Genomic DNA, 26,472 nt, shown 5'->3' on the forward strand with positions numbered 1-26,472 from the left:
AAGATACATTTCAGAGAGAAGTACAGGATTTCTATAAAAGATTGACAAGCGTATGTTTTACTCTGTGAAGCATTTGAATAAAAAGAAACAACACTCACGGCAGATGATTCTTTATCTTGAAGATTCACAGCTGTCATCTGGTGCGGTGACGATCCGCTCAGTGAGTGAAAGATTGTTTATCCCATGCAGAAAATTATCCAGTCTTTAGTTGACAGATAAGCCTCATTTTCCCCAACTTTATGGCCGGAAGCAAGGACATACCTATTTTTTAGGTCCTTACTAGCTAGGGCCTAGTAGATGCGAACTCCATCACATTCACCACCTTGGTGGTCTGTCTTTCATTCCATTGAAAGAACTAGTTTGTATTGGAATGGCTGTCTAACTCCTGGGTCACCTTTCTTCCCCCTCCGTTTTAAATCTCTCTGTGTCTTGTATGTTTGGTTCTTTCTATAAAAATGCTTGCACCACTTCCATTTCCACAAACTGCTGTACACGATCTTTGATTTCCCCTCCTGCTCCTTGTCTTCATTAGTAACCTGCCTTTCTGCTCCTGTGTGCATCCTAACTGCATCCTCCAATAACCCTCACCCATGTAAACTCTCTTTCTTACTGTGTTCGCTCAGTACCATGAGCCACATTTTATTTGTACCTTTAGGGATCCAGACTCAAAAGTCTGTATTTGATGCTGTTCCTTGGCATTTCTTCCTGGGAGGCACCACTATATACATCAAAGCTTAAAGTTCCTAAACAAAACTTATTATTCCATCATGGAAATTTATTTCTTCTTACTTTTCTTGTCTTGTTAATAGATATTGAGAATTGAAAATGCACAGAAAACCCTTATTTACATAGTTATTTATTGTGTGTTTGTGTGTGTGGTCTGTCTGTCTGTCTGTTTGTGCATTATGCATGTACCTGTGTGTGCCAAGGTACACATGTGGATGACAAAGAGCAAGTGTGTGGATTCAGTTACCTCCTTTCACCATGTGTGCTCCATTGATGGAATTCAGGGCCTCAGACAAGAAGCATGTGCCTTCAGTTAACCTGCTGAAACTTCCTACTACTTCTATTCACCTTTTATTTTACTATGCATCCTCTTATTTTGTATATTAAAAACAAAACAAGTGAACATTTTTGTGTGGCTCAAACAGCCAAGAATGTTGAGAGTAGATGAGAACAGACAGCAGTAAGTTCGAATAGAATAGGCCATCAGAACAAAACAAAGCATGCCCTGTTGCCTTTCTTACTCTCTAGACAAAGAGGCACAGTTTCCAGATAGCCACACCCACAGATGCCCTTCTTGTGAAGAGCAGGAAGCAGTGTGGAGCTGTGCAATCAGGCCTGGTCTGTTGTTCAGATACTTTCTCTGAATATCAGCTGGTTCATAAATGCCTTTGCAATCACTCGGCCATGGATTGCAGACTTCAACAAGAGTGCCAAGTGCATAAAGTCAGTAATTTTTGCCAATTTTAAATTTGTTTTTACATTCCATATGCTTAAGGAACATGCCATAGTGAATTTTTTTTGTAGTATTGGGGTTAAACCCAAGACATGCCTGCTCTGTTACTAAGTTACACCCAGTGTGATTTTAGTATAAATCTCAATTAAATGATAGATTGAAGCTACTAGTTCTATATACTTATATGCTATAATATATTCTGTAGTTGTTTGTATATTTATACTTATCCTCCATTTAGTATGGAAGCTGTAAATCTACATTTTAATTATTTTTATACTTGCATTGTGTTTAATTCAGTATGTACTACTCTCAATATTTTTTGAATTTAGTGAGCAATATTTATTTATATCTAGCTTAATGTGTGTACATCCTTGTAATGGTCACTACTATTGTCATAGTTTGAAAGGGACTTCATCATATGCCTCTTTACAATGTATTTTGCAGTGACATAATAGACTGACTGCTTATTATCTATTTCTACAAAAAATTATGTTTGAGGCCTGACTAGATGGTTAATGGGGTAAGATACTTGCAGTGTTAGCATAAGGAACTGCGTTCCGATCACAGAACACATGGAAAAAGCTGGGTATTGCTTCCAATGGAACTGCAGCTTTGCGGAGGGCACAGAAGGTTGGTGTTGCTGAGATTTCCAAACTACCAGGCTCATTCTAGGTCCAGGGAAAGATCTAGTCTTAAATCAATGTGCTAAAGAATGATAGAACAGGACCCCCGAGGTCCTTCTCTGGCCTCCACACAAGTGTGCATGGGTATGTGCACTCTGATTCTCATGAACTTACACAGCACACCACACACACACACACACACACACACACACACACACACACACAACACAACACAACACACATGCACATACAGGCATACAGAAGGAGAAGGCAGGGGAAAGGATAAAGGCCGTTGTCAATTTCTATAGTCTAACTCTCTTTATTTTACTTTTTCTTTCAAACTCTAGCATGCTGTTATAAATTAAAAGCATTTGGAGAAGAATTTTTAAATTTCACTAATTTATTTTATAGAGAAGCAAAATTGTTTTATTCAAACTCTTGTGGGCATGGTTAATTAAACATTTCTTACACTTATTTTATGAAAAATGAAATCACTTAACTCACTGATGCAACTGGATACTTGAAGATCTGAATATATCAGTACATGTTTATCAGAGCAGACCCAATGGTGGACTCATGTACAGCAACGCTTGGTCGGTGAACAAAGGCAGTGTGGTGATGTTCTGGTTCCTATTACTTGTTTCTCCTATTTCTTCCATATGAGGTAACTTTGTTTTTTTTTTTCCTTTTTTAAAAAAATATTTTTCCATACAATATATTGTAATTCTTTTATTTTTGAGATTATATCTTTTCCTTTTTAATCATACTCTTATCCTTCTCCCTTTGCTTACCATGTATTTTTATATAATATATTTTGATCATATGTATTCCCTTCCCCAACTCCTTCCAGATTCTCCTTACCTTCCTACCTACCCAACTTCATCTCTACTTCTCAAAAAACAAAACAGTATAAACAATGAAAGAAAAAATGATGATAGTCATAAAAAAGCAGTAAACCATAAAAAAACCCACAAATTTTTAAAAAATAGTGTACACACACGCAATTGAGACTATTTTCTGCGCCACTATTCCTGCGTGTGGGGCCTACCCTGGAATGTGATTGATATGTTCAGTGATACTCATCAGAAAAGAAACAGTCTTTCCCTTTCTCACAGGTACTAATTACAAATAGCTTCTAGGTTAGGGGTGTCCACTTCTCTTCAATGTCGGCATCTTGTCTGGGTTGAACCTGTGCAGGTCCTGTGCATGCTACCACAGTCACTGTGAGTTCCTATGTGCCTCAGTCAGGTTGTGTCTTCAAGACACTGTTTCCTTGGAGTCCTTCACCACCTCTGGCTCTTACCTCCTTTCTTCTTTTTCCTCGAGTCAATAACTGTCTTATAATTTGTTTGTGTATTGCCGTAGATCTGCTGACATACAGTTAAAGATGACTTCAGTAAGAGTTACTGTGTGTTTTGAAGGCCAGTATTCCTAGTGCTTAGCGGTTTTTCTTATTGAAATTCAGATGCTGACTTCCAAGGCCCTTCTGATGTCTCCTAAACCGTAAGATCTCACACTGAAAGAAGACCTATCAAGATTTTGTTTTTTAAGTTTATTGTATAAAGTTTTCATATTAGAGACTTGAAGTCTAGCTTAGGAATCCTGAAATGATCTTAAGAGACAGAAATTGTCATCCAAGCATTTTTTATGAGGCACATCGTTTTAGGATTGTGATGAAGTGACTGTGGTCATTTAAGGTAGTGACAATTTGCGAAGCTGTGTTGCTTCCTAGAGCTCTTGGGAGCATCTCATCTTTTTAATATTCCCACTCCTCCCCCCCAAAATGGTGTGCTCATTTAGGACAAGCAGGAAATATTTGCAGTGATTCTCACTATTGACAAATTATTCACTGTGACAGAAGAGGTCCACAGCCTGTGGGAGGCAGATATTGTACAACTGCACGGTGAATATTATGAAGTCACTAAAAGATGCCTCTGATAATGATAATGTTATTATAAAGGAAACAGCAGCGAATTCTGCAGTACATGGCTTATTGGTCCAAAGCTCATGCATAGGAAAAAAATAAAGCCATATTACTATGGAAAATTTTGTACTTTTCTGTGATTTTGTTTATATTTTGAGTTTAAAATGCTTTTGTGGCACAACTTAAATTTACTTTAAAATGAAGTAACATATTGAGCTGACTGACTATCATTTATGTCCCACCTAATTAGGTGGATAGATACATATTTTTATATTTAAAATTATTGCCAGGTGTCCCATAAATATTGAAGACTATGAAAAGTTTGTATTCATGTTTTATGCATATATAGGATTTTCATATCAAAAGATAATGTGCACACGTACCCACATGTACATGAAGAATAACGATGAGATAAAATCTTCTGCAGCAGTGAGATGAGTCAGTCAGGGAAGGCACTGTTTATGGAATCCTTGAGATCAGAGTTGGATCCCTGGATCCCATGTGAAAGGAGGAAGGTGGGAAGGACTCCACAGTCTTCCCCTGACATCCACATGTGTGCTGTGGTGTACACACACATACCTACATACACGCAAACACACTCACAGGCACTCACAGGAACACACTCACAGTGTCTCTCTCTCTCTCTCTCTCTCTCTCTCTCTCTCTCTCTCTCTCTGTCTCTCTTTCTCTCTCTCTCTCTCTCTCTCTCTCACACACACACACACACACACGCACACACACACACGCACACACACACACACAATGTGCACATGCATACACGTACAATACTAAAGAAATGAACCTCTTTGACCTCATAGATTGAAGAAGAGAATTTTACAAGATCTATGTTTATGATAATTTTTAGGACATGACTATCCATTCTTTTTTTCGTTTCCTTAGATTTTTTTTTTCCTGCCACAAAAGGTTCTGTCTATTTACATTTTCAACAGACATTTACTAAATGGACACCAGCTTCCAGATACAATTCTAAGTGCTCACCAGAGTGTTTAAAACAAAAAACTCCTGCCCGTTGAGAGTTACCACCCTAGATGTGACAAGCGCTAAAAGAATTAAATTATGCACAGTGTGGAAAAACTTACAGAGGAGTGTAAGGAGTGTCACTAGGGGCAGGAATTACAGCTTAAAAGAGAAGGCATAAGACCTGGCTGTGAAGAAGGACCTTCAGAGTGGAAGTAAGTGAGCAGTGAAGTTATGTGAAAGAAGCTCAGGTGGAAGAGCAGTCGAACCAAATACGTTGAAGGATAGTCTAAAGACGGAAGCACTTCAGCCACACTTGACTGGTGCACGGGGAATACAGGAAGAGTGAGCGCAGGCGGGAGAAACCTGCTTGGTCCTCTTTCGGTTCTTGGAAGCCTAGGATATTTTTAGGGGGAAAGTAGTGTCTATCTGACTTAAGCTCAAAGAGATCTACCAGATTACTCTATTACAATCCACTGGACTATTACAATCCACCCACCAGTAATAGTAATTCAAAAAATACTGATGGCTTTCCAGGAGCCATGGCAGTGGACGGTAGCAGGGGGCAGGTTCTGGAAGTGCATTTGTGGCATAGCCTACAGGATTTGTTTGGTTCCTTAAGTTTGAAGTATCAGAAGGGAGTTAAAAAGTGACCACATTTACCTAGTCCAGGTGACAATAAGCCTGTCATCTTAAGACTGGAGAGTCTGAGACAGGAATGTCATGAATTTTGAGACTGGCCTGGACTATGTTATGAGACTGTCTCAAAGAATGAATGACCAAATGAGTAAGTGGACAAACAAAGAGAAAGGGGGGTGGTAGGAGAGGGAGGTTGGGAGGGATGGAGGGAGAGAAGGAGGGAGAGAGGGATGGACCATATTGATTTTAGCAACAACATTTAACTAGGTTAAATGTGCAACCAACTGAGATGGGAACAAAACATGAAAAGAATTTGTAGAAGTGAGTTTCTGATTACTAGGTTGGTGGTACCTCTTAATTAACCGTACTCAAGATTCACATAGACAGTTAAGGTGGGGCATGGTGGCATGTGGAAGACAGAGGTGGCAGATCTCTATGAGTTCGAAGCCAGCTAACTCTGCAATGTGAGCTCTAGGCCAACCAGGTGTGCATAGTGATACCTTGTCTCAAAGACAGACAGACACACAGAAAATCCAATAGTCAAAGAGCACAGTAGGCTATGAGATGTGAATTTGTCTGGCATCAGTAGGTAGATTTTGCTTTAAACTCTGATGTTGCAATCAACCCCCCACAACCGTGAATGAACAGAAAGAAGGTGCATGCTAATGACTGAGTCCTGAGGGGCTCTTGGGGTGAGGCCCACAAGATGCCAGGTAAGCAGAAAAGCAGGGTGAAATTAAGCAGCCCATTAGCTAGAGAGAAAATGAATCCCAGAAGTTAGGACATTGATGGAGGGTTCAGGTGTGTCAGGTGGTAAACACTTGGTAAGTGAAGGGTTAAACTTAGATCATGAAGATAATTGTAATTTGAAAGTGGGTAAAAAAAAAAAAAGCTAATTGGAGTGTGTTCAGTAGAAAATGGGAGCAAATAAGGTGATTTTCTCTTTTTAATAAAGTGTGAAAGTGGAACATAACTAGAGAGGAGAGGACTGATAAAACAATTTTTTCTTTCACAGCCTGTAAATAAGGTAACCACATGTTCTTCCTCATCTGAGAACTCTATCCAATAATATATTTGTATATGTAAACAAATATGCATGTTGGTACATTATAACATGTAGAAAAGAGGAATAAAGGTTACTAGGAAGGACCAAATGTAGATAATGAACACAAGCTATGAACAAGGGTAGAAACCTAATTGTTTTCCAGTTTTAACACTGTCATGAACTCCTCACTTTTGGTGGTGGTGGATAAGTGCACAGAAATGTATTTGATAACAAACATACAAAATTCAATGGGAACCACCACATCTTCCATTCCGAATGGCTAATTTGACCATATAGAAGTTCAGTGAGTTTTATAGGTTTTGTGTCTGGTTGATTTTTTTTATTTACAATTTTTTTTTATAATAAAGTTTAAAAATAGAATGTAGAGAGAACAAAATGAGTTGGAAAAAATTGATACAAGAAAAAGAAGAGCTATTCTGTTCTGGAATACACAAAAAGAGTGAATGATGTTTGAGTGGGGGCATTGGTGTCTATTACCTTCCTAGCAAGTCTTGACTTAAAAGGATGTTTGATGGTGTTATCAGCAGGTTTTCAGGAAGACTGAGTCTAAAAGGGTGATACTAATGTAGCCCTGAAGGATTGCTTCTCCTACCCCTTTCTTGTGATAGTCCATTCACAGGGCCTTTTATTTACTGAATTCTTCCTATACAAACTCACCACAGTGCCCTTGTGCAGTCTTTTTGCCTCTTTTTTTTGTTTTTCTGGTTTTTCAAGACAGAGTTTCTCTATATAGCTTTGCGCCTTTCCTGGATCTTGCTCTGTAGACAAGGCTGGCCTTGAACTCACTAAGATCCGCCTGCCTCTGCCTCCCAAGTGCTGGGATTAAAGGCGTGCGCCACCACCGCCCGGCCTCTTTCTGCCTCTTATGGCAACCACCCCATGGTTTTATTTAGATCAGACTAATATATTCCACAGATCCAATTCTAATACTTTATGTGCTCACTTGATTAATGGTAGTCTTTATCATTGGCCTTCAATCTCAAAAGGGTAGGAGCAAGTCTCTTGGAATGTATAAAAGACACAAAGTATATCCTGAATAAGAGTAACCAAAAGTGAGTTCTATTCTTCAACAAACATAATATTAACTAAATATTTTTTAAAATATACTAAATTTATTGCCAGGTGGTAACAACTAACTAATGTTTCTGTCACTGATTTTAGCTGCCTCAGTGGAGTCTAGACTAAAATTGTCATCGTAATTGTGGGATGCTATGGAGATAACATGAGTAAGCCAACTGTGATCAGAAATCAGAAAGTAATATTGCAAAGAAATATATTCTGGAATTTTTATTTAAAAAAGAACAAACTGTATCCATGTAGAAAATGTTGTTGAAACGTTTGAAACTAAGGTTTCATTTTATTACCTTTAGCTATGCTCCTGTAACTTTGATCCTGCACTACCTCAAGTGTTTATCTTTGTACTCACTGAAATAAAGTGTTCACTGGTTTCTGAAAGTATGTGTCTGGTGAATCATGGTAATGCTGTTGCTGAAAGGTCGTGAGAGATGTGGGAGAAGAGCAATGGAAGCCATTAAGCCAAATAAATAGGGATCACTGACTCAATACATCTTCACATGTGTATGTGAATATAACCAATAAAGCAAGAATGAAATGGAGCAGCTGAGTCACATTTTACCAGTGTTTAGAAATCAGGAAATTAAAGTGTCAGTTAAAATCCAAGAGCTTAGGAGTCAAATGCAATGGATGTACTTGTCCCGACGGTTGATCTTTGTGTGATCAATCACAGGCTGTGCAAACTCTGACCTCAGCGCCGTAACTGAGGGACGAAGGTGGTAGGATCTGTTTATATGTGTCCACTATATGACCAACATGTATAAGGCGGGAATACACAGTATTGCCCAGAAGGAGGGTGCTAAGTCTTCATCAATACTGGTATTAAGTATTATAACTGTGTAACTTGAGACTAGTATCATCATCTCAGCTGTTGTCCCAACTCTGTGAGTCTTCAGTAGAACAGGTAAGTGTTTATAACTTAACTCTTAGACCTTTTCACCCTTTCACTTAACTCTTACAGTGCCATGACTGTGGTACCAAGCAGAATCACCCCCTGAAAGCTTTTTATGAAAAAGAAAGATTTTTTTCTGAAGTAATATCAAATGCATGAGGAAATTAGGTGGGATAGGCTGTTGCATATTGTTTTGATCTTTATTTAAGCCTCCATTCCACATTGATATTGATGATGGGGGTAATTTTAGTATTTTTACTTAGAGCCTATCATATTTATATTAATAGGTTATAAAAAAGTCTTCATTTTTCAAAGACATACTTATTTTGGAAAATTTTTTATTATGATGAGTCATGTGCTAGGTTAGTCTTTGGCATGTGGTGAATCAAAGTGAGCAGATCAAAATTCCAAAGGGTTATGACTAGTGACTAATTGTTAGATGATAATTTAATAAGTTACAAGACAAATATTAATTATTGATTATTATTTTACTAAAGTGATTACTATCTTAGACCTTTTTTAATAAATATAAAACAGGACAAGTGTTTCTGATGTATATTTCATACGTGCATGTATACATTCCTTCTGTGGAAATGCTTTCAATAGAAATGTAGTCAGAAGAGTTCACTAAAAGGTTAAATTATTCAGGATCATCTGCATTCATTTTTCTACATTCATATTTAAATGATTATCATACACGAAACCTCTTTTTTCATTTTGGCTACAATATAATGTAATGTTCAGAATGTAATTACTGGTTTTGGAAACTGAAATAAAATGATCTCCTGAAATGGAACTGAATACTGAATATTTGGAGACAAATAGCTATGTTTGTTGTTCAGACAAACTGAATTTCCCGAATTATCAGGGGCTTGAATTATCCCTTTCCGAAGGAAAGCAGCAAGTTGCTCAAGTGTCATCAACAAGGCATGTGAAATATGTGCTATCTAAATTTTCGTTTTCAGGAAAAAAAAAATGATGCTGGCAAAGTTGATTGATTTAAGTATTGTATCTTATGAATCTAGTTCCATAACCAGAGTCAATTAATCGTCACCATTCCCAAGTGCTATCTTGACATTTTCAAGTGTGTACCAGTATCAGCACTGGAAATGTCTAGTCCTTGACACACACACAGACCGTAAAAGGCTGGATACGGAGGGACAAGAAAAGCAACCCAGGAAGCAGATGTCCTTACTCGGACTCGAGGTTTGCCACTCGTAGCTACTCTTCCTCTCTCGAACGCTCTCCTTCTAACAAATGCAGTGTTTGCAAAGGACATGTAGAACCTGCACCTTCTGCCTTACTCACTTCCTCTCCTGGTATTTGCTTTAGGAAAGTCAGCAATAATGCCTTTCACTTTAACTTACAAGTTAATGGACCACTGGTGAAGCGTCATCATTACAGAGCACATAGAATAAAGGAACGTATTTAAAAGGAGGAAATAGCCTTAAAAGGACAGATAAAGTATCAGATCTTCTCCGAAGGCCTATGAAATGACATAAGTTATATTCTAAAGAATAGGGAAAATACTGTTATACTAATTTTATCCCGGTTTTCATTCTCTCCCTGAATTGTATTTCCACCCATCGTGATTGGCATGACAAACACTAAGATGGCTGTTAAATTTTTGCTCCTGTCATCAACTCTTTTCATTCACACTAAAATTACTTGAGCTATAATGGACATACTGTTTCAGTGATAATATTGTTAACAGTATCACATGTGATGACTATGCACGGACTTTTCAGCTACCGTTTAGTTAAATTCCAGGGTTATGTCATGTAATTAAATTTATGATATGTTAGTTGCTAATACATACCTAAAAGCTTATATTTTGAATTCAAATTTTATGTTCAACATGTATAAGATTTAGCTATCCTCAAGAAAATCAATGTAGAAAGTACTAAGATTGTTGACATAAACAAAAGAAATATATTCAGGAAACACTGCATAATCATTATTTATCGTTTATATTTGTTAAAATAGCTGCTTTTGTAAAGATGGATAAAGACAATTGTATTATATTTTCATTTACCTAAAATATTGGATCATTGTTGTTCAAGTAGCAATCCCATTTTTGGGGGCCACCGTGATGGCTCAGCAGATTAAGTGTTTAATCAAACCCAAAGACCTAAGTTCAAGTCTCCAAACCCACTTACAGATTGTAAAGGTAGAAGGAGAGAACAAATTCACAAAGTTGTCCTCTGACCTTCTCATGCAAGGTGGACAGAGCGTGTGTGCCCTTTTTCAACAAAATTTAAAGATACAAATTTTCTGCCTTCTTTTCAATTATTAGAACAGTCATTTACTTCCTCCATTAGAATCAGTTTTAAGAGTATATTTTACTGAGTATATGTAAATTGACATCTGAATATGTATAAAAGACTACAGGATTTTAAAATATAGTTGTTTATATCTTCTTATCCTTGGTAGTATGAGTGCCCTTTTTTTTGTGAAGGTAATACTGTATATCAAGTCAGCTTATGGCTTTGTGAGGCCTTGAAATTATAAGAATTAAACTAAACTGTTATGCTGTTCATACTATCAAGCAGTGAAAAATAAAATTCCCCCTGCTATTTTACTAGATAATTATTCTTCCAGAATGAAGAGATGCTTGAAATCAGAATCTCCAATGTCATCATGCTTTATTGAGATCAATTTATCAATTAGCTAAATATACTTTATTAAATAAAATTAATAATTTCACAATTTATTTAAACCATAAAAAATCCATTTCTTCAACTGCCTCTCTTAAAATAAATTTATAACTTAAAATTGATTTAACACTAATATTACCGAGAGAACATTTGTGTTTATTATACCCAGGAGAATGAAAGCAGCTGTCTTGTATGGATTTAAGAAATACACGAAAATTAAAACAGCAATTTGTTTGATAAAATAGTGAACTCAAAAGGAAAATGCTTTCCTTTATGGAAGAGAGAAACTGTATAAGTCTTGGGTTTGTCTGATCAGTTCTCTGCAATATCTTCTCCACTCCATGCAGTGCTTATAACAACGTGCAGGTATAAGAAGTTTGTAATGAGTGAAAAAATGAATATGATACTCAGGAAAGCAACCCTTGTTTCTAATCAATATGATCATGCTATATAAAGAAAAATAACATGTAGACTTAGCCTAAATTGTGATCTCTGAGATCCTCTTTTTTTACTGTGATCGATTTCCTATTCCGTACCTACTTGAAAGCCACATGTCCTTACTTTAGTGTATGGAGATTCCTAACACACTGCACCGTTGATCCTGACTGTGAAGATGTCAGAGTGAAGGTGTGCATGGATGAACGCCAAGCCAATAAATAACCGTTTGTGAGTATCCGAGCTGACTTCAAAGATGCCCAGTAAAACAACTCAAAATAAGAACAGAAAAGACCACGTCCTGTGAAGTACCAGAAACCCAGAAGACGGCCTCCGAGTCACCATCTTCAATAACAGAAAGCTTCAGAGTGCTTCTCCTCAAAATTCCTAGTTAGGTTTTCTGAGTATATTTGTGGCTATCCATCTGTTCTGTGCAGATACAGCCTGGATGATTATATTTATTTGTGGCCACTAACTCCAATCTGATGAGTAAGTGGAAAGTACGAAGGTCATGCCTGAATTTAGCGAGGCATATGAAATACTGTCTACTAAACAAACTGCAAGATTCTGCTGCAGATGTAGGTCACTGGTGGGGCACTTGTCTAGCAAGAACAAGGCCCAAGTTCAATTCCCAGCACAAGAAGATATAAATAAACTTTTACTGTTTAACATATTTGTATATAGAATTTCAGCCCTAAAAATATTCCACATGTCCTACTCAAGGACAATTTTGGGCAGAAAATTCATTAAGTTTTGTCAACCTCAGAACACTTTAAGCTGTGAAATTAATGAGACTTCAGGGTAAAATGCCTGGTGATGGGTTTTGTTTTTTTTTTTAAATAAGTGGACATTTTTTTAACAGGCTTTCTGTGTAGATGTTAATTTCTTGTGGGTAGGTATTGGCCAGCATCAGCAAGGGCTGGGCAGTTTCACTGATCTCTAACTCAGCTGGGATTTATATCATGGGAACATGGCCTAGTTACCTTTCTATATCTGAGGAAAAAAACCACCATGACCAAAGGCAACTTGGGGAGGTATGTGTTTATTTCATCTGACAGCTTACACTCTGTCACTGAGGCATGTCATGGTTGGTACTCAAGACCTGAAAGAAGAGATCCTTGTATGGAATTTTCATGTAGCTTTAGATTTTCATGTTCTTTTTGTCTTAAAGTATTCCATTTCTTTTTCTTATCATGTTGGTTAGAATATTTATGATACTTTAGTGGAAATTACTGATTTTGATGTTTGAAGAACAGTGTTGATATGAGCTGGTGGGAGATTAGGTTTTTGATGCTATATGTGTACGTTCCACTCCGATGAGAGACCATCTATGCTGTTGCCTAGCAGCTCTGATGGGCAGAGTGATGCTTTGTACATCACTTTGTTGTGGCTTGTTGTCTGTTCGAACTGTATCTAAAGTACAGGTGCAGAGGTGCCTTTTGCTCCTCCATGTTTTAAACGGAAAATGTATTCTATTAGTAATATATTGGACATATTTTCACACCCAGCCAATCTTGCTCATCAAATAAGCAGCTCAGGGATCTTTCACATTCCTGTTCACACACCTGGGACTTGGTCTCTGTAGGCAAAAGAAACAGGTTTATCTCTGAAGTGTTTTTGAGAGCTACATTACAATGGCTTCACTCTGAACCCTTTCCCTGAACCATGTCCGATGTTCATTGTCATGACAACATGCTTTTCTACTTGAGTTTTTTATCTTTAGCATTTTCCCATTTTATCTAAGACGGGGTTTTCTTTCCTCTGCTTGTCTTCTTCTTGCAAAAAGAAACAGTTCTAGATACTTCTATTTTACCATCTCTAAATATAATCTCTGGACTATGCTTAACTAACTATAAGTTAAGTGTCATCAAGTAAGTGGCATTTTAAATTCAGGTGAGCTAACTGTCACCGGTATTAATAAATGGGTGAAAAAATGTTTGTTTTTTTGTAGAGAACAACAGTGTATTAACTTTGACTACCACAATCCTTCTCATAATTTAAGAGTACTATGTGTAAGGTTGGGAAGTTTTACATGAAACTGTGGAGCATTTAGATTGAAAATTATTTCTCAGTTGATTATTAAGTATATTAAAATCTTACATCACTTCAAAAATTAAATGTGGCCCCTCTTTGGCAGATGGTAGTTTAGAGAAGTTTAAAAACTAATAAGCTTTCTCATTGGGCAACTTCTACCTACATGTCTAACTGCTAGCCCTCTCCTGGGTCCAGCTTACCCTTTGATAAAGAAATGCATTTCTCAGTATTATCATATGTACCCCAAACATCATGATCTCTATAAAAAATAATAAAATAATAAAAAACTAAAGCCTTTTCTCCATAATTAGCTGATTATTAACCTTTCCCATGTGCAGAAAATAATCAACAGCCTTGGCTTCTAAGGCTAAGACTAACTATATCATGAGGTAGTTGAAAAATATAAAAATAAAAATGGTAGTAAATTAGGAAAATTAGAATAAAAGTGTGGGGCTGGAGAGATGGCTCAGCCGTTAAAGGCTAGGCTCACAACCAAAAATATTAGAATAAAAGTGTGAACAATCAACAGTAGTTAATACAGTCTTAAATTGTAATTTACTAAATTATAACTAAATTCATATTATATTTATCACAGCTTGTAATATAATTGTTGCTAGTACAATACTCTCATGTCTTTATTCACAACGTGTTAGAGTTAATCTCTGGTTGTCATAATGTAAAGTAGATGGAAGTAAAATTCTTGAGGTCCAAGCACTTTATAAAGGAAAAGGACAAAAGGGCGAATTATTGATAAATGCTTTCATTTGCTGCTTTTGAAGATGTATGTAGGCTAGAAACCAGGTCCCGTCATTCAGTGATAGTTTATGTCCCACCTGAAGAGATAGATACAGGTCTAGAGAAGGTCTTTCCAAGCTGGGATTAGATTCTTTCTTCTTTGAAAAAGTGCTTTGGTCTCCTAAGGGTTATTGCAGGCTTTCTGCCAGCAAAACTGCCCCCTCAGTGGATTTCTAGTTCAGAATCCCCTCCCTTCCCAATCTTACTTCATGCGGAATGCCACATTCAAAGGGATTGATGGGGTTTCAAATATATTTGTTGTAACAACTGCCAAACCTTTTCTTCAGATGAGCTGTAAGGAAGCTCATCAAGTGAGTTTCCAAGGCCATTTTGATAATCATTGCCTTGATTCCGGATCTTGATTTTTTTTTTTTTTAAGCACCAAGACTCTACTTTTATCTGGGGGAAAAAAAAAAACAACAAAAAACCAGAGAGGCAAAACCAGTATTTGGAAAGAAAACATGTACAAGGAAAATGTTAGCCTAGAACATCTAGGGCAAGGACAGCACCTCTGTAGGCTGCTTCCGGCCTGAGTCCTGTGGACGTAAGCTGCCTGTGGCCTCAGCCATGGTCCAGTGACCCTGGCTCACTTCTCTTGTCTTCTTCTTTATTTGTGGCTCACTTCTCTTGTCGTCTTCTTTATTTGTAAATATTTTTTTATTTTATATGTGTGAGTGTCTTGCCTGTATTCATGTCTGCACAACTTGTGTGCCTGTTGCTAGGCTAGAGAAGGAATAGGATCCCCTTGAGCTGGAATTACAGATGGTTCTGAGCCACCATGTGGGTGGCTGGAATTGAACTCAGGTCCTCTGGAAGAACAGTCAATGCTCTTAACCACTGAACCATCTCTCCAGTCCCCTTCCTTTGTCTTCCTTAAATGGAGGCATTATCATAGACAAATTGAAAGTATACCATGTATGTATGCCTAGGTGAATATTGCCACAGCTGCTTTCTATCACCTTGATGAGTAGGTGACTTAATTGTTTGCTATGGAACTAGAGAAATATAAATCCTGAGAGCACAAGTGGCAGCTTGCCTTGTTTTCTTGACTCCAGTCCAGTATTACAGGATTTACCAATGAAAAACCAAAACCAAATATCTCATGTAATTACTTGAACTTACTTCATTTTCCATTTTCTCTCTTTGTTCTTCAATGACATGTTTTCCAAATTCTAGCAGCCGCATAGTAAGGAAAAGTAGTAACATATGTTTGGTTAGCCAACTATTTTGTTATTAAATATAAATTATTGTATTTCAGTCTAATGATTTAACTGAAAAAATAATTTTAAGGTAGGGATCAGTATCCCAATTTTGAGTTGTAGATTTCTTGTCTATTTGCTGGTTTGGTTTATACAGATTGCTTAGCTTTTCCCGAATGAAACACTGACCTGCAATATGCATCTGGTCTTTCAGCTCAGTTGCTTTTCTGTTGTTCTGATAAAACACCATAGTCATGGCAACTTATAAAAGGAAGTGTTTATTTTGGGCTTATGGTTCCAAAGGAGTGAGTCCATCACCATCGTGGTGGGGCAGTGTGGCAGCAGGCAGGCATTGTGGCTGGAGCCACAGCCAAGAGCTCACATGTCTAACTATAACCAGAAAACAGAGAGAATTAAGAATGGTCAGAATCTTTGTACTCTCGAACTCTGTACCCAGTAACATACTTCCTTTTGCAAGGCCACACTCCCTAATCCTCCCCAAACAGCTGCTATTTGGGGACTAAGTATTCAAATAGTTGAGACAATGAGCAACATCTCTTTGAAACTACCATAGCAACCGATGAATGCAGATACTTACTCTGTCTGTTGGAATTTATTGCCGTGACTCACCTTATGACATCAAAGAATCTTTTGGAAGTGTCCTACAATGACACATGAAATACTAATCAAAATTAACTCAATGCAAGGAGTAAACTGAAAGTGGAACTAGCCTAAATATGTGATGCATGCCTGTCATCCCAGTGCTGGGGTGGTTGCAGCAGGCTGATCCTCTGCAAGTTCGAAGTCACCTTGTCATTCCTAACGAGACCCTGTATCAAACAAACAAAGCTGAGCCAAACTGACTGTTTCCTAGAAATCATAAAGAAACATTAACGTTTTCCTGAATGTGAGAGACATACATGCTTAACCTATCTCTCCTTTTGCTGTGACTAGTCATCAAGTTAGTGGCCCAAATTAGAAATATTTTTATCCTCTTTGTTGATATATAATGGAGAGTCATAACTTTGCTGTTGTATGTTGTAACGTAAGCAGAAAGTTTCTATCATTTCCTCTTGGGAATTTGAAGCTGCCCAATTTCTCTGCTGAATCGGGTAACAATGCATTCTCTCAGCCCCTCTCTGCTTCTGTAAAAGCCAGTGAAGTCAAAAGAAGCAGGAGAACTCTTGCAGGTAAGTCAGAGCAATGTGTAGAGGCTTAGATTTGGAAAGAATGAGAGTTAAAGAGAGGATGGAGAAAGGAAGCGAGAAAGAAGAAAGTGGTGATATTAAAAGCATGGATAATTTAAGTCTTAGAACGGAGAAATCAAACCCAAACAAGCGAGCACATAAATGATTCCTGAAAAATATAAGATACTGTTTGTTAACAATATCCTACAACTAAATAACGAATTATTAAAAAGAAGTCAAAAGTGTATAAACTTTAAAGACGTAAGAATGAGAATTATTGTTTTAATTACTTTAAGAAAAGGCAGTAAGAGAAGATATGAGGGAAGCCATAAATCTTTCCTGCTGGTTACTCAGTCCAAGGCTCTATTTAATTTATCTTGCACCTTTGTAATTAATGTATACAAAAGGGGAAATGCAGTTTTTTGCTACAAACAACAATAATAGCAACACTGTTTTTAAAAGTCAGAAGGAAAAATAATCCCATTGTGAAGGAATGTTAAACAATGAAAAATACAAAATTCACATTTTAGAAGTATTCCTTTCAAAATGGCTGTTAGGGTTGAGGAGACAGCCCTGAGTAAATCACTTCCTGTGCAAGCCTGGGTACCTGAGTTGAAAGCCCAGAACCCACAGGAATGCTCTATGAAGTAGTATGAGCATCTGTAATATTGGTGCTAGTCTACAAGGAGATGGCAGCAGAGGCAGGGGAATCCTGGGAAGCTGGACATCTGCCGCAGTGGACAAGGGAGAAACCCTGACTATTTTAAGGTGGGCGGTGAAAATGACAACCCAGGTTGACCTCTGACCTCCATACCCACAAACATACACATGTATGTCCACCTGCTGTGTACATGTGGACAGGAGAAGGTGTCTCTGAAAACACCAGAGCTAAGCAGAGTGTCGTGTTGATCTGTGTGTGGCAAAAAGGAAATCTAGTTCAGTACAACTCAGTAGCCAGTGCTGGTTCAAACCTCTAGTCTGACACCAGCCGTTCATTTTAGGCATACTTAAGCACAGCACAATTAAAAAAAAAGTTTCCTGATATTTAACTAAATCCAGTGTGTACAACAAAGCTTAAGAATGCTTACATCAACCCTTTGCAAAGTACATATGTATGCTTACATAAAGATGTGTTCCATGGACTGAGAAACAATGCTCAAGATAAGGGTTTCGAGGAAATGACCGAGATAAATGTAAGAGTCTGTGGGAGCCAGGTGTGCCCTGGTCCTACAGGTAACACACAGGTCACCTAGGCTATTGTACAGTCCATGTGACCTCTCCATAAGGATGGATTCTATCGATAGAGAAACAATACACAAGATAAAGGTCTAGGGAGGTAGAATCTTGGATGAACACAAAAGTCTGGGAGAGTCAGGTGTGCTCTGGCCCTGCATATAGCATAGGCTGTCAGACTTTTAACTACGTCCATTCCCATCCTTCTGGGCGGAAAACAGGTTATACATCTCTGCTGGTGTAGAGACAACCCTGTGTATTTAACAATCCTGGTTTCCCTAGTGCTTACCTTTGAACACAAGGACCTTGTGCCCTCTACATGCACAACATATGCATCATATACATAAAATAATACAGAAAAATGAAAACATCTTTTTTTTTCATTTTATATTCCAACCATATTTCCCCTTCCCTCCCCTTCTCTTGCTCCTCCTCCACCTCCCCCACATTCCACCCCCATCTTCTCCTCCCTTGGAGAGTCAACACAGGCCCTATGGTGGGATGGATACCTTGCACAGCCTTGATGTGTGGGAGGGAGGGATTCCTGAAAACATCTATTAATGAAAATATTTTACTCTCAGAATGAATATATCAGAGTTACAAGATATTGTCATTTTGTATTCCTTCGAACCAGCTACAATGTTTCATTTGTGAGTTTAGAATCTTACTCAGAACTATAACATTTTTCCATGAAATTTCACATAATTCCATGAAAACATGTTTAGATTTTTCAATGTGGTGTATTATCATAATTTCTAAACCAGTAGAACAAAGAAAATTGAGACTGAAGACCAAAAGCATATAACCAGCATTTTCGTTTCATTTGCCAAAATTTTCCTCATCTGAAAAGCTAAATGTTTTCTGTCATCACCCCTATCTAATCATAATAAAACTTAAGGACAAGTGCTTGTTTGCAAATAGTAGGCTTCTTGAGCTCGTATTGGTATTCTGTAAATTTTCCATTTCTTTTTGAACATTGGCAGTTCAAAGATATCGTTGACTTTTGATGTATCTTCCCTGTTAACGAAAAGGCCGTATCTGTCTGAAGTTTGTGCCAGGAGAGAAGGAGAGGCGCAGATTTCTCTGCCAGCTTTATTGCTGAAAACTAGATAAGTTGAGTGCTAAGGCTTACAGCATGACTGAGCTGTTAGAGTTGTTTGTCAGGGTTTTGCCAAAGCATAACATGTGCTTTGATCTTCAGGTGAGAAATAGTCTTGAATCATGCAAAAGGGCTGCAAGAAAAATTCAACGTCCTTGAACTAAATTGTCACCAGTGGAAACGAATCATAATTTTTAATATCTTTAAAGATGCTCTGTAGGAAATTTACAAGGGAGGCCAAGGAATAATCTCTTTTAACTTACATACTTAAACTTACAATTTAAAGGTTCAATGACAATCTCCTCGTCTATCTATCATAGAGCAAGACCCAATGAGGGCTAGATGAAATAAACGTGTATTAGTGTTCAACACCTTAATTATTTAGAGTGAGCTTGTGAATAATCTTTAATTAGGGATCAGCTACAGAACACCAGAACATTAGCTCTTTGCTGAACATTTCCTTCTAATTCCTAAACAAAATATAGTTAGTTGTTTTAAAATGCAAATAATACTGAAAATTTCATACAAAAATGTAAATCCTTCCAAGCAACTATTTTAACACTAGCTGAATATCCTCTATGCACCCCTCACCCTACAATTCTACCCACCTCTTCAAAACCACAGCAAGATCTTTGCAGATGTGGACAGGCAGATGGATAGATACATGAGATACAGAATTGATTTATTTTGAGGAAATCGTAACATGCATGCTATTTTAGATAATACATGGACATTTCAATTTCACTTGAGTTATTCAATAGACAACAAAACTGCTAAATTAAAGGAGAAAAGAGTGAAAAGGACAGGTTGGGGAAAAGGTAGCAGGTAATGGATGGAGAGACAAGTTAACAGAGGAGTATGAAAGATGAGAACAGGGAAGTAGTTACGAGCATATTTTATGAGAATCAACTTTTCAGTTGCCTGTTGACTCCCATTTTAAACATAATAAGTATTTCTCTTCATGTGAACAGTACTGGGTGTTATTTTTACATTGCTCAAATGTGTGCCCTTTGTGTTTTCTTTCATTCATAGTTCTCTGTGGAACTGGATTCAGGATGCTTCACTGTTCCTTCCACAGTGAACCCTGGGTTTCTGCGTGTGTGTTTCACTTATCTTTTAACTGGTTGTATTTCATAATTAGTCAAACATTTCAATGATTTTTTCAAAAAGGCTCCTGGACATTGTATTAGCTCTGTTTATTTGTTGTTGAGAATAAGTGTCTGTTATCATTAAAGATATCTATCTATCTAGAATGGTTATGGAATTTTTCATTCATTCTCCCATAGATAGATGCAGTTTGAGTCTTTCCTCCCTTGAAAACTGGAAAAACATGATATTATTGTTTTACTTTGTGTTACCAGGGATCTTGTACCCACAAGATTCAGTACGTTGTATGGACTACATGAGCACTGACCACTAAATAACACATTGGCTTGAAACATGGTATGCTTTTAATGTTTAGATTCATTTCTTTATCTGGTACTATTGCAGGTTTAAAATACATTTCTTGCATTTGTGGAGCCTAAGTTTTGGACAGGACTTACTTTTTGGTGTGTTCCCTTTGTCTCATTTTCTTATCTGTTTGCTTATTTCTAATCCTTTCAATCCGTTTCATTAAAAAAAAATCATAGTTCAGTATATAAACCCCAGCAATTACTTATTTACATGATAAGTGATATTAACCTCATCTCACTTATTTGATTTTCCATCAAATCAGTCTTGTTTCTAATAGCTCTAATTATGTATTGCTATATAAAAGAGGATCAGGTTTCTGAGACAGTTACGCTGGCTGATTTATGGAATTTAAAAAATCTTTTATTTTTAAAATCTCTCTCATGATTAAGAATATTAATTATCCTAGCTCCCAAGAATCTGAGGCTGAAGGGTAATGGTTCAGCGACATCCCGGCCTATAGAAGGAGTCACTCAGTCAAAAAGTAAAGTGTCCATCATTCATTGTAGAAATATACTGTGTTACATCAGGATGGTCTTTAAACTGTCTCTGAATTTTTCCTCCTGTCTTTTCATGGAGATGAAATACTTTGGAAAACTTTCAGCACAGTAAAAAGGTGTTGCAGTGAACTTGGTAATCTCACAGAGGAGTTCTTTTTCTGTAATTGTCAGTTGTCAAAAAAAACCCTAAGAATTTAATTTGCATTTACTCAAGGAGCGGAGTTTTCTTCACTGTTATGATTACACATGTCCTATCTATTGATGAATTATCAGTTTCAACATTGGTCATTCTAATTTATTCCTGTAGGTTTTTAAACCCATTGCACTTTAATACAATTGTTAATTTTCCACATCCATAAAATGTTATCTTTTATTCTTTATCTCCTATTAGACATTAAAATTGGTACCTTATGTACCATGCATTAAAAATGTATCTTAATTAGGAATGCTCAGATTTATCTAGTTATTCATTGATAGCCTTGAACACCATGTAAGGATCGTGTTTGTTATTTGTGTCTTTTAGTGTTAATGAATATTGAAGGATTTTTTAAGAGGTTGGGGAAAAGTATATAATAAATTTACTATATGTTATATGCATGAACAGAAATGAAACATTGTAATGGACATTTATTATAGTATTCAAATTTTATAAAATTTGAGGAAAATATTGTTAATACATACACAATAACATGTCTGCCATTCGAGATTATAGACAGAAACTTTAGTTTTCATCCAAAGTTCACAGAAGCCACACATGCTTTCCCTTTTTCAGAAGTAAATAAGTAAGTTTTGCATTCATTAAACATTTTAATATAAAATTTTAAAATCTTTTTATGATGTAAGCAGCTAGAAGAAGCCTGTATGAACATCTCCCATTGTGTTTAAAGTCATCAATGTATTTTTCCCTTTAAAAGAAATCTGTAGACTTCAGTGCTGCACACAGTATGAGCACAGGCTGTCACAACTGAAGTAATAATTTACCTGGAAGTGAATAAACGCTGTCTGTGAATCATGCTAAGTTTGTTTGAATTTAGTCTGAAAAAAAAAAATGTTGGCCCTAAGTATAGCATAATGAGTTACTTCTTCAGACTCTCTGGACCTTGTTACCTCTGTGATTGGAATGTTAAATAGTAAGCCATGTGCACTTCTCAGAAGCAAAATGTCTTTACTGACCAAGCCTGATGTTTATCCTCATACATAAAACAATGTCTAGAATTAATTGTATGTATTCAGGACCCCCAAATTTTCCTCCAGGGAATCTTACTCATTAATGTTTATAATATACTTTTATCCACAGGCAAAGTTTTAATCTTTTATTTAGTCATGGTAGACCAAAGCAGAACAAAATATGTATAATAGTACCTGACAAAGAAAAACATTTTGGAGAAAAAGCAATTTACATATACCATAATTGAGTACTCATAACCTGTACTATTTCCAAAAAAATTTAAGGCCTGATATTTAATAACCATGGGTTTGAAATAAATGAATGCTCTCACTCATTTTTCTTGACAAATAATTTAAAATGTTTCCATTCTGTGCCGATTCTTATCTTCTTAAGTGAAACTGAAACATTTTTCATTAGTGGAAATAATATAAAATGTTATTAAACAGAATAACCGTGAGTAATGGAGAAATGGGCTAAAATCATAAAAATATATTTTGATTCATTTTCTGTGTGTGTGTGTGTGTGTGTGTGTGTGTGTGTTTTAGTGGGGGGGCTCTTTTATATTACAGGCTGACGTGGACCTTCTTATGTAGCTAAGGGTAAACTTGACCTTCAGATTCTGTTTGTGCTTAAGTGCAGGTATTGTAGATATGTGCCACTACACCCAGTTTAGTCAGTGTTGGGAACTAAACCCAGGGCTTCATGCTCATGCATTTTCCTAACTGAGCTACATCCAAGCCCAAAGCCATCAATAATTTTTTTTATAAATATTTAGCTTTTAAGCAGTCATAAAGTACACCCTTAGCCCATGTATTTGGTTGAGTAGTACAGTTAGTACCTGCTCAGCTGTTTGTTAGCTTGTGGTCTATTTCAGTTATGCTTAAAAGTTATGAGTAAATTTTGTAGAAAGCTAGCCTAAATTATGCAATAATGATTGGAATCACAGAGAATGGTCTTTATAATGATAATTTAAATTTCAGTAAAGGTAAAGGCTGTAGCAATTATGAAAGCTATGATTTTATTCTCATTCTCTACTATCAAGGAGACTGATATAGCCAACCATGAATGTGTAAAGTAAGTTTTGTTTTTTATACCTAATTTTGTGCAGAACTTTTATTTTCTTAATTATGAGCCCACCTATCATTTTTCTTATCTCAACACTCATTCTAAAGTTTTGACATCCTTTTGATCAAGCCCTGTGTGTACAGCTTTGTTTCTTTGTGTTGGGAAGTCTTTGCAAATCTCTGGACAGGGTTGATCATTTTGTGGAATTGTCTCCTCTATTTATTTTGCATCTTTTCAGGTTGAAGAAGTGAGCGTCTGGAGCAGATACTGATCATGTAAGGAACTCGCCTCACTTTATTAAGCAAAGAGATGAGCTATACAGAAAATGTTGCAGTGTTAACACCTGCCAACTTTCAAATGTCAACTTTTATCCACTACTTGTCTCACTCTAAGCTCCATTGTCTCTGCCCTGAAGCTGGGTCACATCTTTCTCCCTGTGGTATTAACTGATTACCTTTGTTATTTGATGTCTCACTCCCTTTCTTTCAAACTTAAGATCTCAAGGTCTTTCTTAGCATTCTCTTCGTCTCTATCTGGGCAGGATATCAATAGACATCTGTGAGCTGATTGTTGCTGCTCTTGCATGGCCTCACCCCAGAATCTCATCTCCTATACTTTCCCATTCAGCTTGTTGTCCGTACTTATCTCTACCCAACGAGTTAGACCCAGGAAGGACAATGTTTGTAGAAAGGAAACTGATTCCAAGATTATTCCAACACAAAAGTGTTTCCTTCATGCCCAAAGTCTCCTCCTTCTTTTTCCTTTCCTCCTCCTTCTCCTTCTCTATCTCCTTCTTGTTTTGATGTGGAATTTATTTACTACTTCCTTTGTGAATGTTAAGTTTTACTACTTTTTTTTTCTACTTGCTCTAAGAATATAAACTAAATTCCTTTCAGCATCCACAGAGGTGGTGATTGTACACCATGCTTCTGAAACAGTGAAAACACACATTTAAATACATGGAAATAACAAATATAAACTCAAAATTCATAGTTTTCAAAAAATTCCATGTCTAATCTCCACTGAGCTTGCTAGAATGAGTTATTTTAAGTGTAAAATTAGTTTCAAGCCTTTAGAGATAAAAAATAAAAGAAAGAAAACTATTGTGGCTGTAAAGACCTCTTACATGAAGCTTAGTGAATAGATATATATTTATTGGATTATCCAGAGTACATTTTCTCACTTAATTACTCTTGGACTGAGAATAACCTCAATAGGTTCGTATGATTGACTACTTTGTCCCCAGTTGGTGGAACTATTTGGGAAAGATAAGGAGTTCTGGCCTTGATGGAGGAAATGTGGCCTTTGTAGAGGAAGCTTTTCTCTTTGGGTGTCAACTTTGAGGTTTCAAAAGCCCCTGCCATTCTTGGATGGGGTTCTCTTTGCACTCCCCTCACCGCCTTATGGATATGGAACAGACATAAGCTCTCAGTTACTGCCTCAGCACCATGCCTGTCTGCCTGCTGCCATGCTCTCTACCATGACCATCATGGACTCATCCTCTGAAACTGTAAGGCCCAATTAACCTGTTCTTCTAGGAGTTGCCTTGGTCATGTTGTCTCATCATGGCAGTTGAAAAGGAACTAAGACAATTATTATGTTGTGCTATACATACATATAGTTAACTGTAGCTAAAGTTTTCCTGCCTGGCCCACAGTCAGGACAAATCTCTCTCACCTGCCAGTCCCACAGCCGCTCAGACCCGACCAAGTAAACACAGAGACTTATATTGGTTACAAACTGTATGGCCGTGGCAGGCTTCTTGCTAACTGTTCTTACAGTTTAAATTAATCCATTTCCATTAATCTATACATTGCCATGTGGCTCGTGGCTTACCGGCATCTTCACATGCTGTTTGTCATAGTGGCGGCTGGCAGTGTCTCTCTGACTCAGCCTTCCACTTCCCAGCTTTATTCTCCTCCTTGTCCTGCCTATACTTCCTGCCTAGCCACTGGCCAATCAGTGATTTATTTATTGACCAATCAGCAACACACTTGACATACAGACCATCCCACAGCAGTTAACTCTGTCTGTCTGTCCGTCCATCCGTCCATCCATCCATCCATCCATCCATCTATCCATCTATCATCTATAATCAATCTATCTATCATCTATCTATATCTATATATACATTTAGTTAACTCTCTATGTAGGTATAATTAACTATCATGTAATTGATGTCTTAGCAACTGCACGTTTACTACTCTTCTTTTTGTATTCTTCTAAGCTAAAACAGTAGGACTTCACATTTTCAGCTGAGGTCATAATGGCTAAGAAGAAGCCACTTGATTAGAAGCAATGGGTTAGAAACAAGGTGTGCCATTTTCAGGGCACAACTTAAAGCAGTGTGGATTTTCTAGTCCTCTCTCCAGCCCATGACAAAGAACTCAAAGCGCTGTGGTGTACCATGAGTGGCTGATGATCACATCCCAGGGATAGTGTAGCAAAGACAACAGTCATTGAAACAGGGACAAAATCAATAGCTTCTGTTTTCTTGTACTCACTGTTATTTTTGTTCTGTGCTATGTGTCTGCTAAGTGACCAGATTTAGTAAAAGCAAATATAGTTAATGGTGTGAAAACAGCATCCTCTGCTCTGTGTATTAGCAAGATCATTATTCATGGAAATCCAGCTGAAACTAGGGCCCTGAAAGTTAATCATTATGGTTTTCAGAAAATGGGTGCTTGTTATGAAAATAGTAATTTAAATGGCATTATAAATAAATCAACACTACCTAATTACAGCTGGTCTTCTTACATTTAGAGTCTATTTGAATGAAGGGATGATAGACTGACCCTTCTACTCCACAGGATAAATAAAGCTTGACCTCTGCTTTATCCTCCTCTACTTTCTCTCTAAGTATACATTCAAAAATAAAATTAAGTAATACTAAAAAGAGATAAATGATTATTGGCATATAGTATGATCTAAGTGTGTGAAAGAATTTTGAGTTGGTTATAAAGTTAAATGTAAGTGGCCACTTCTCTTTAAGT

General features: G+C 37.0%; 1 protein-coding gene across 1 annotated transcript in view; it reads left to right on the forward strand.

Annotated features, from left to right (window-relative positions):
• Adgrb3 (adhesion G protein-coupled receptor B3) overlaps positions 1 to 26,472 on the forward strand; it is a 708,652-nt gene that overhangs the window by 173,081 nt on the left and 509,099 nt on the right. The window lies entirely within an intron of this gene.

The sequence above is a fragment of the Peromyscus eremicus genome, chromosome 16_21 (genome assembly GCF_949786415.1).
Source record: "Peromyscus eremicus chromosome 16_21, PerEre_H2_v1, whole genome shotgun sequence".
NCBI lineage: Eukaryota > Metazoa > Chordata > Mammalia > Rodentia > Cricetidae > Peromyscus > Peromyscus eremicus.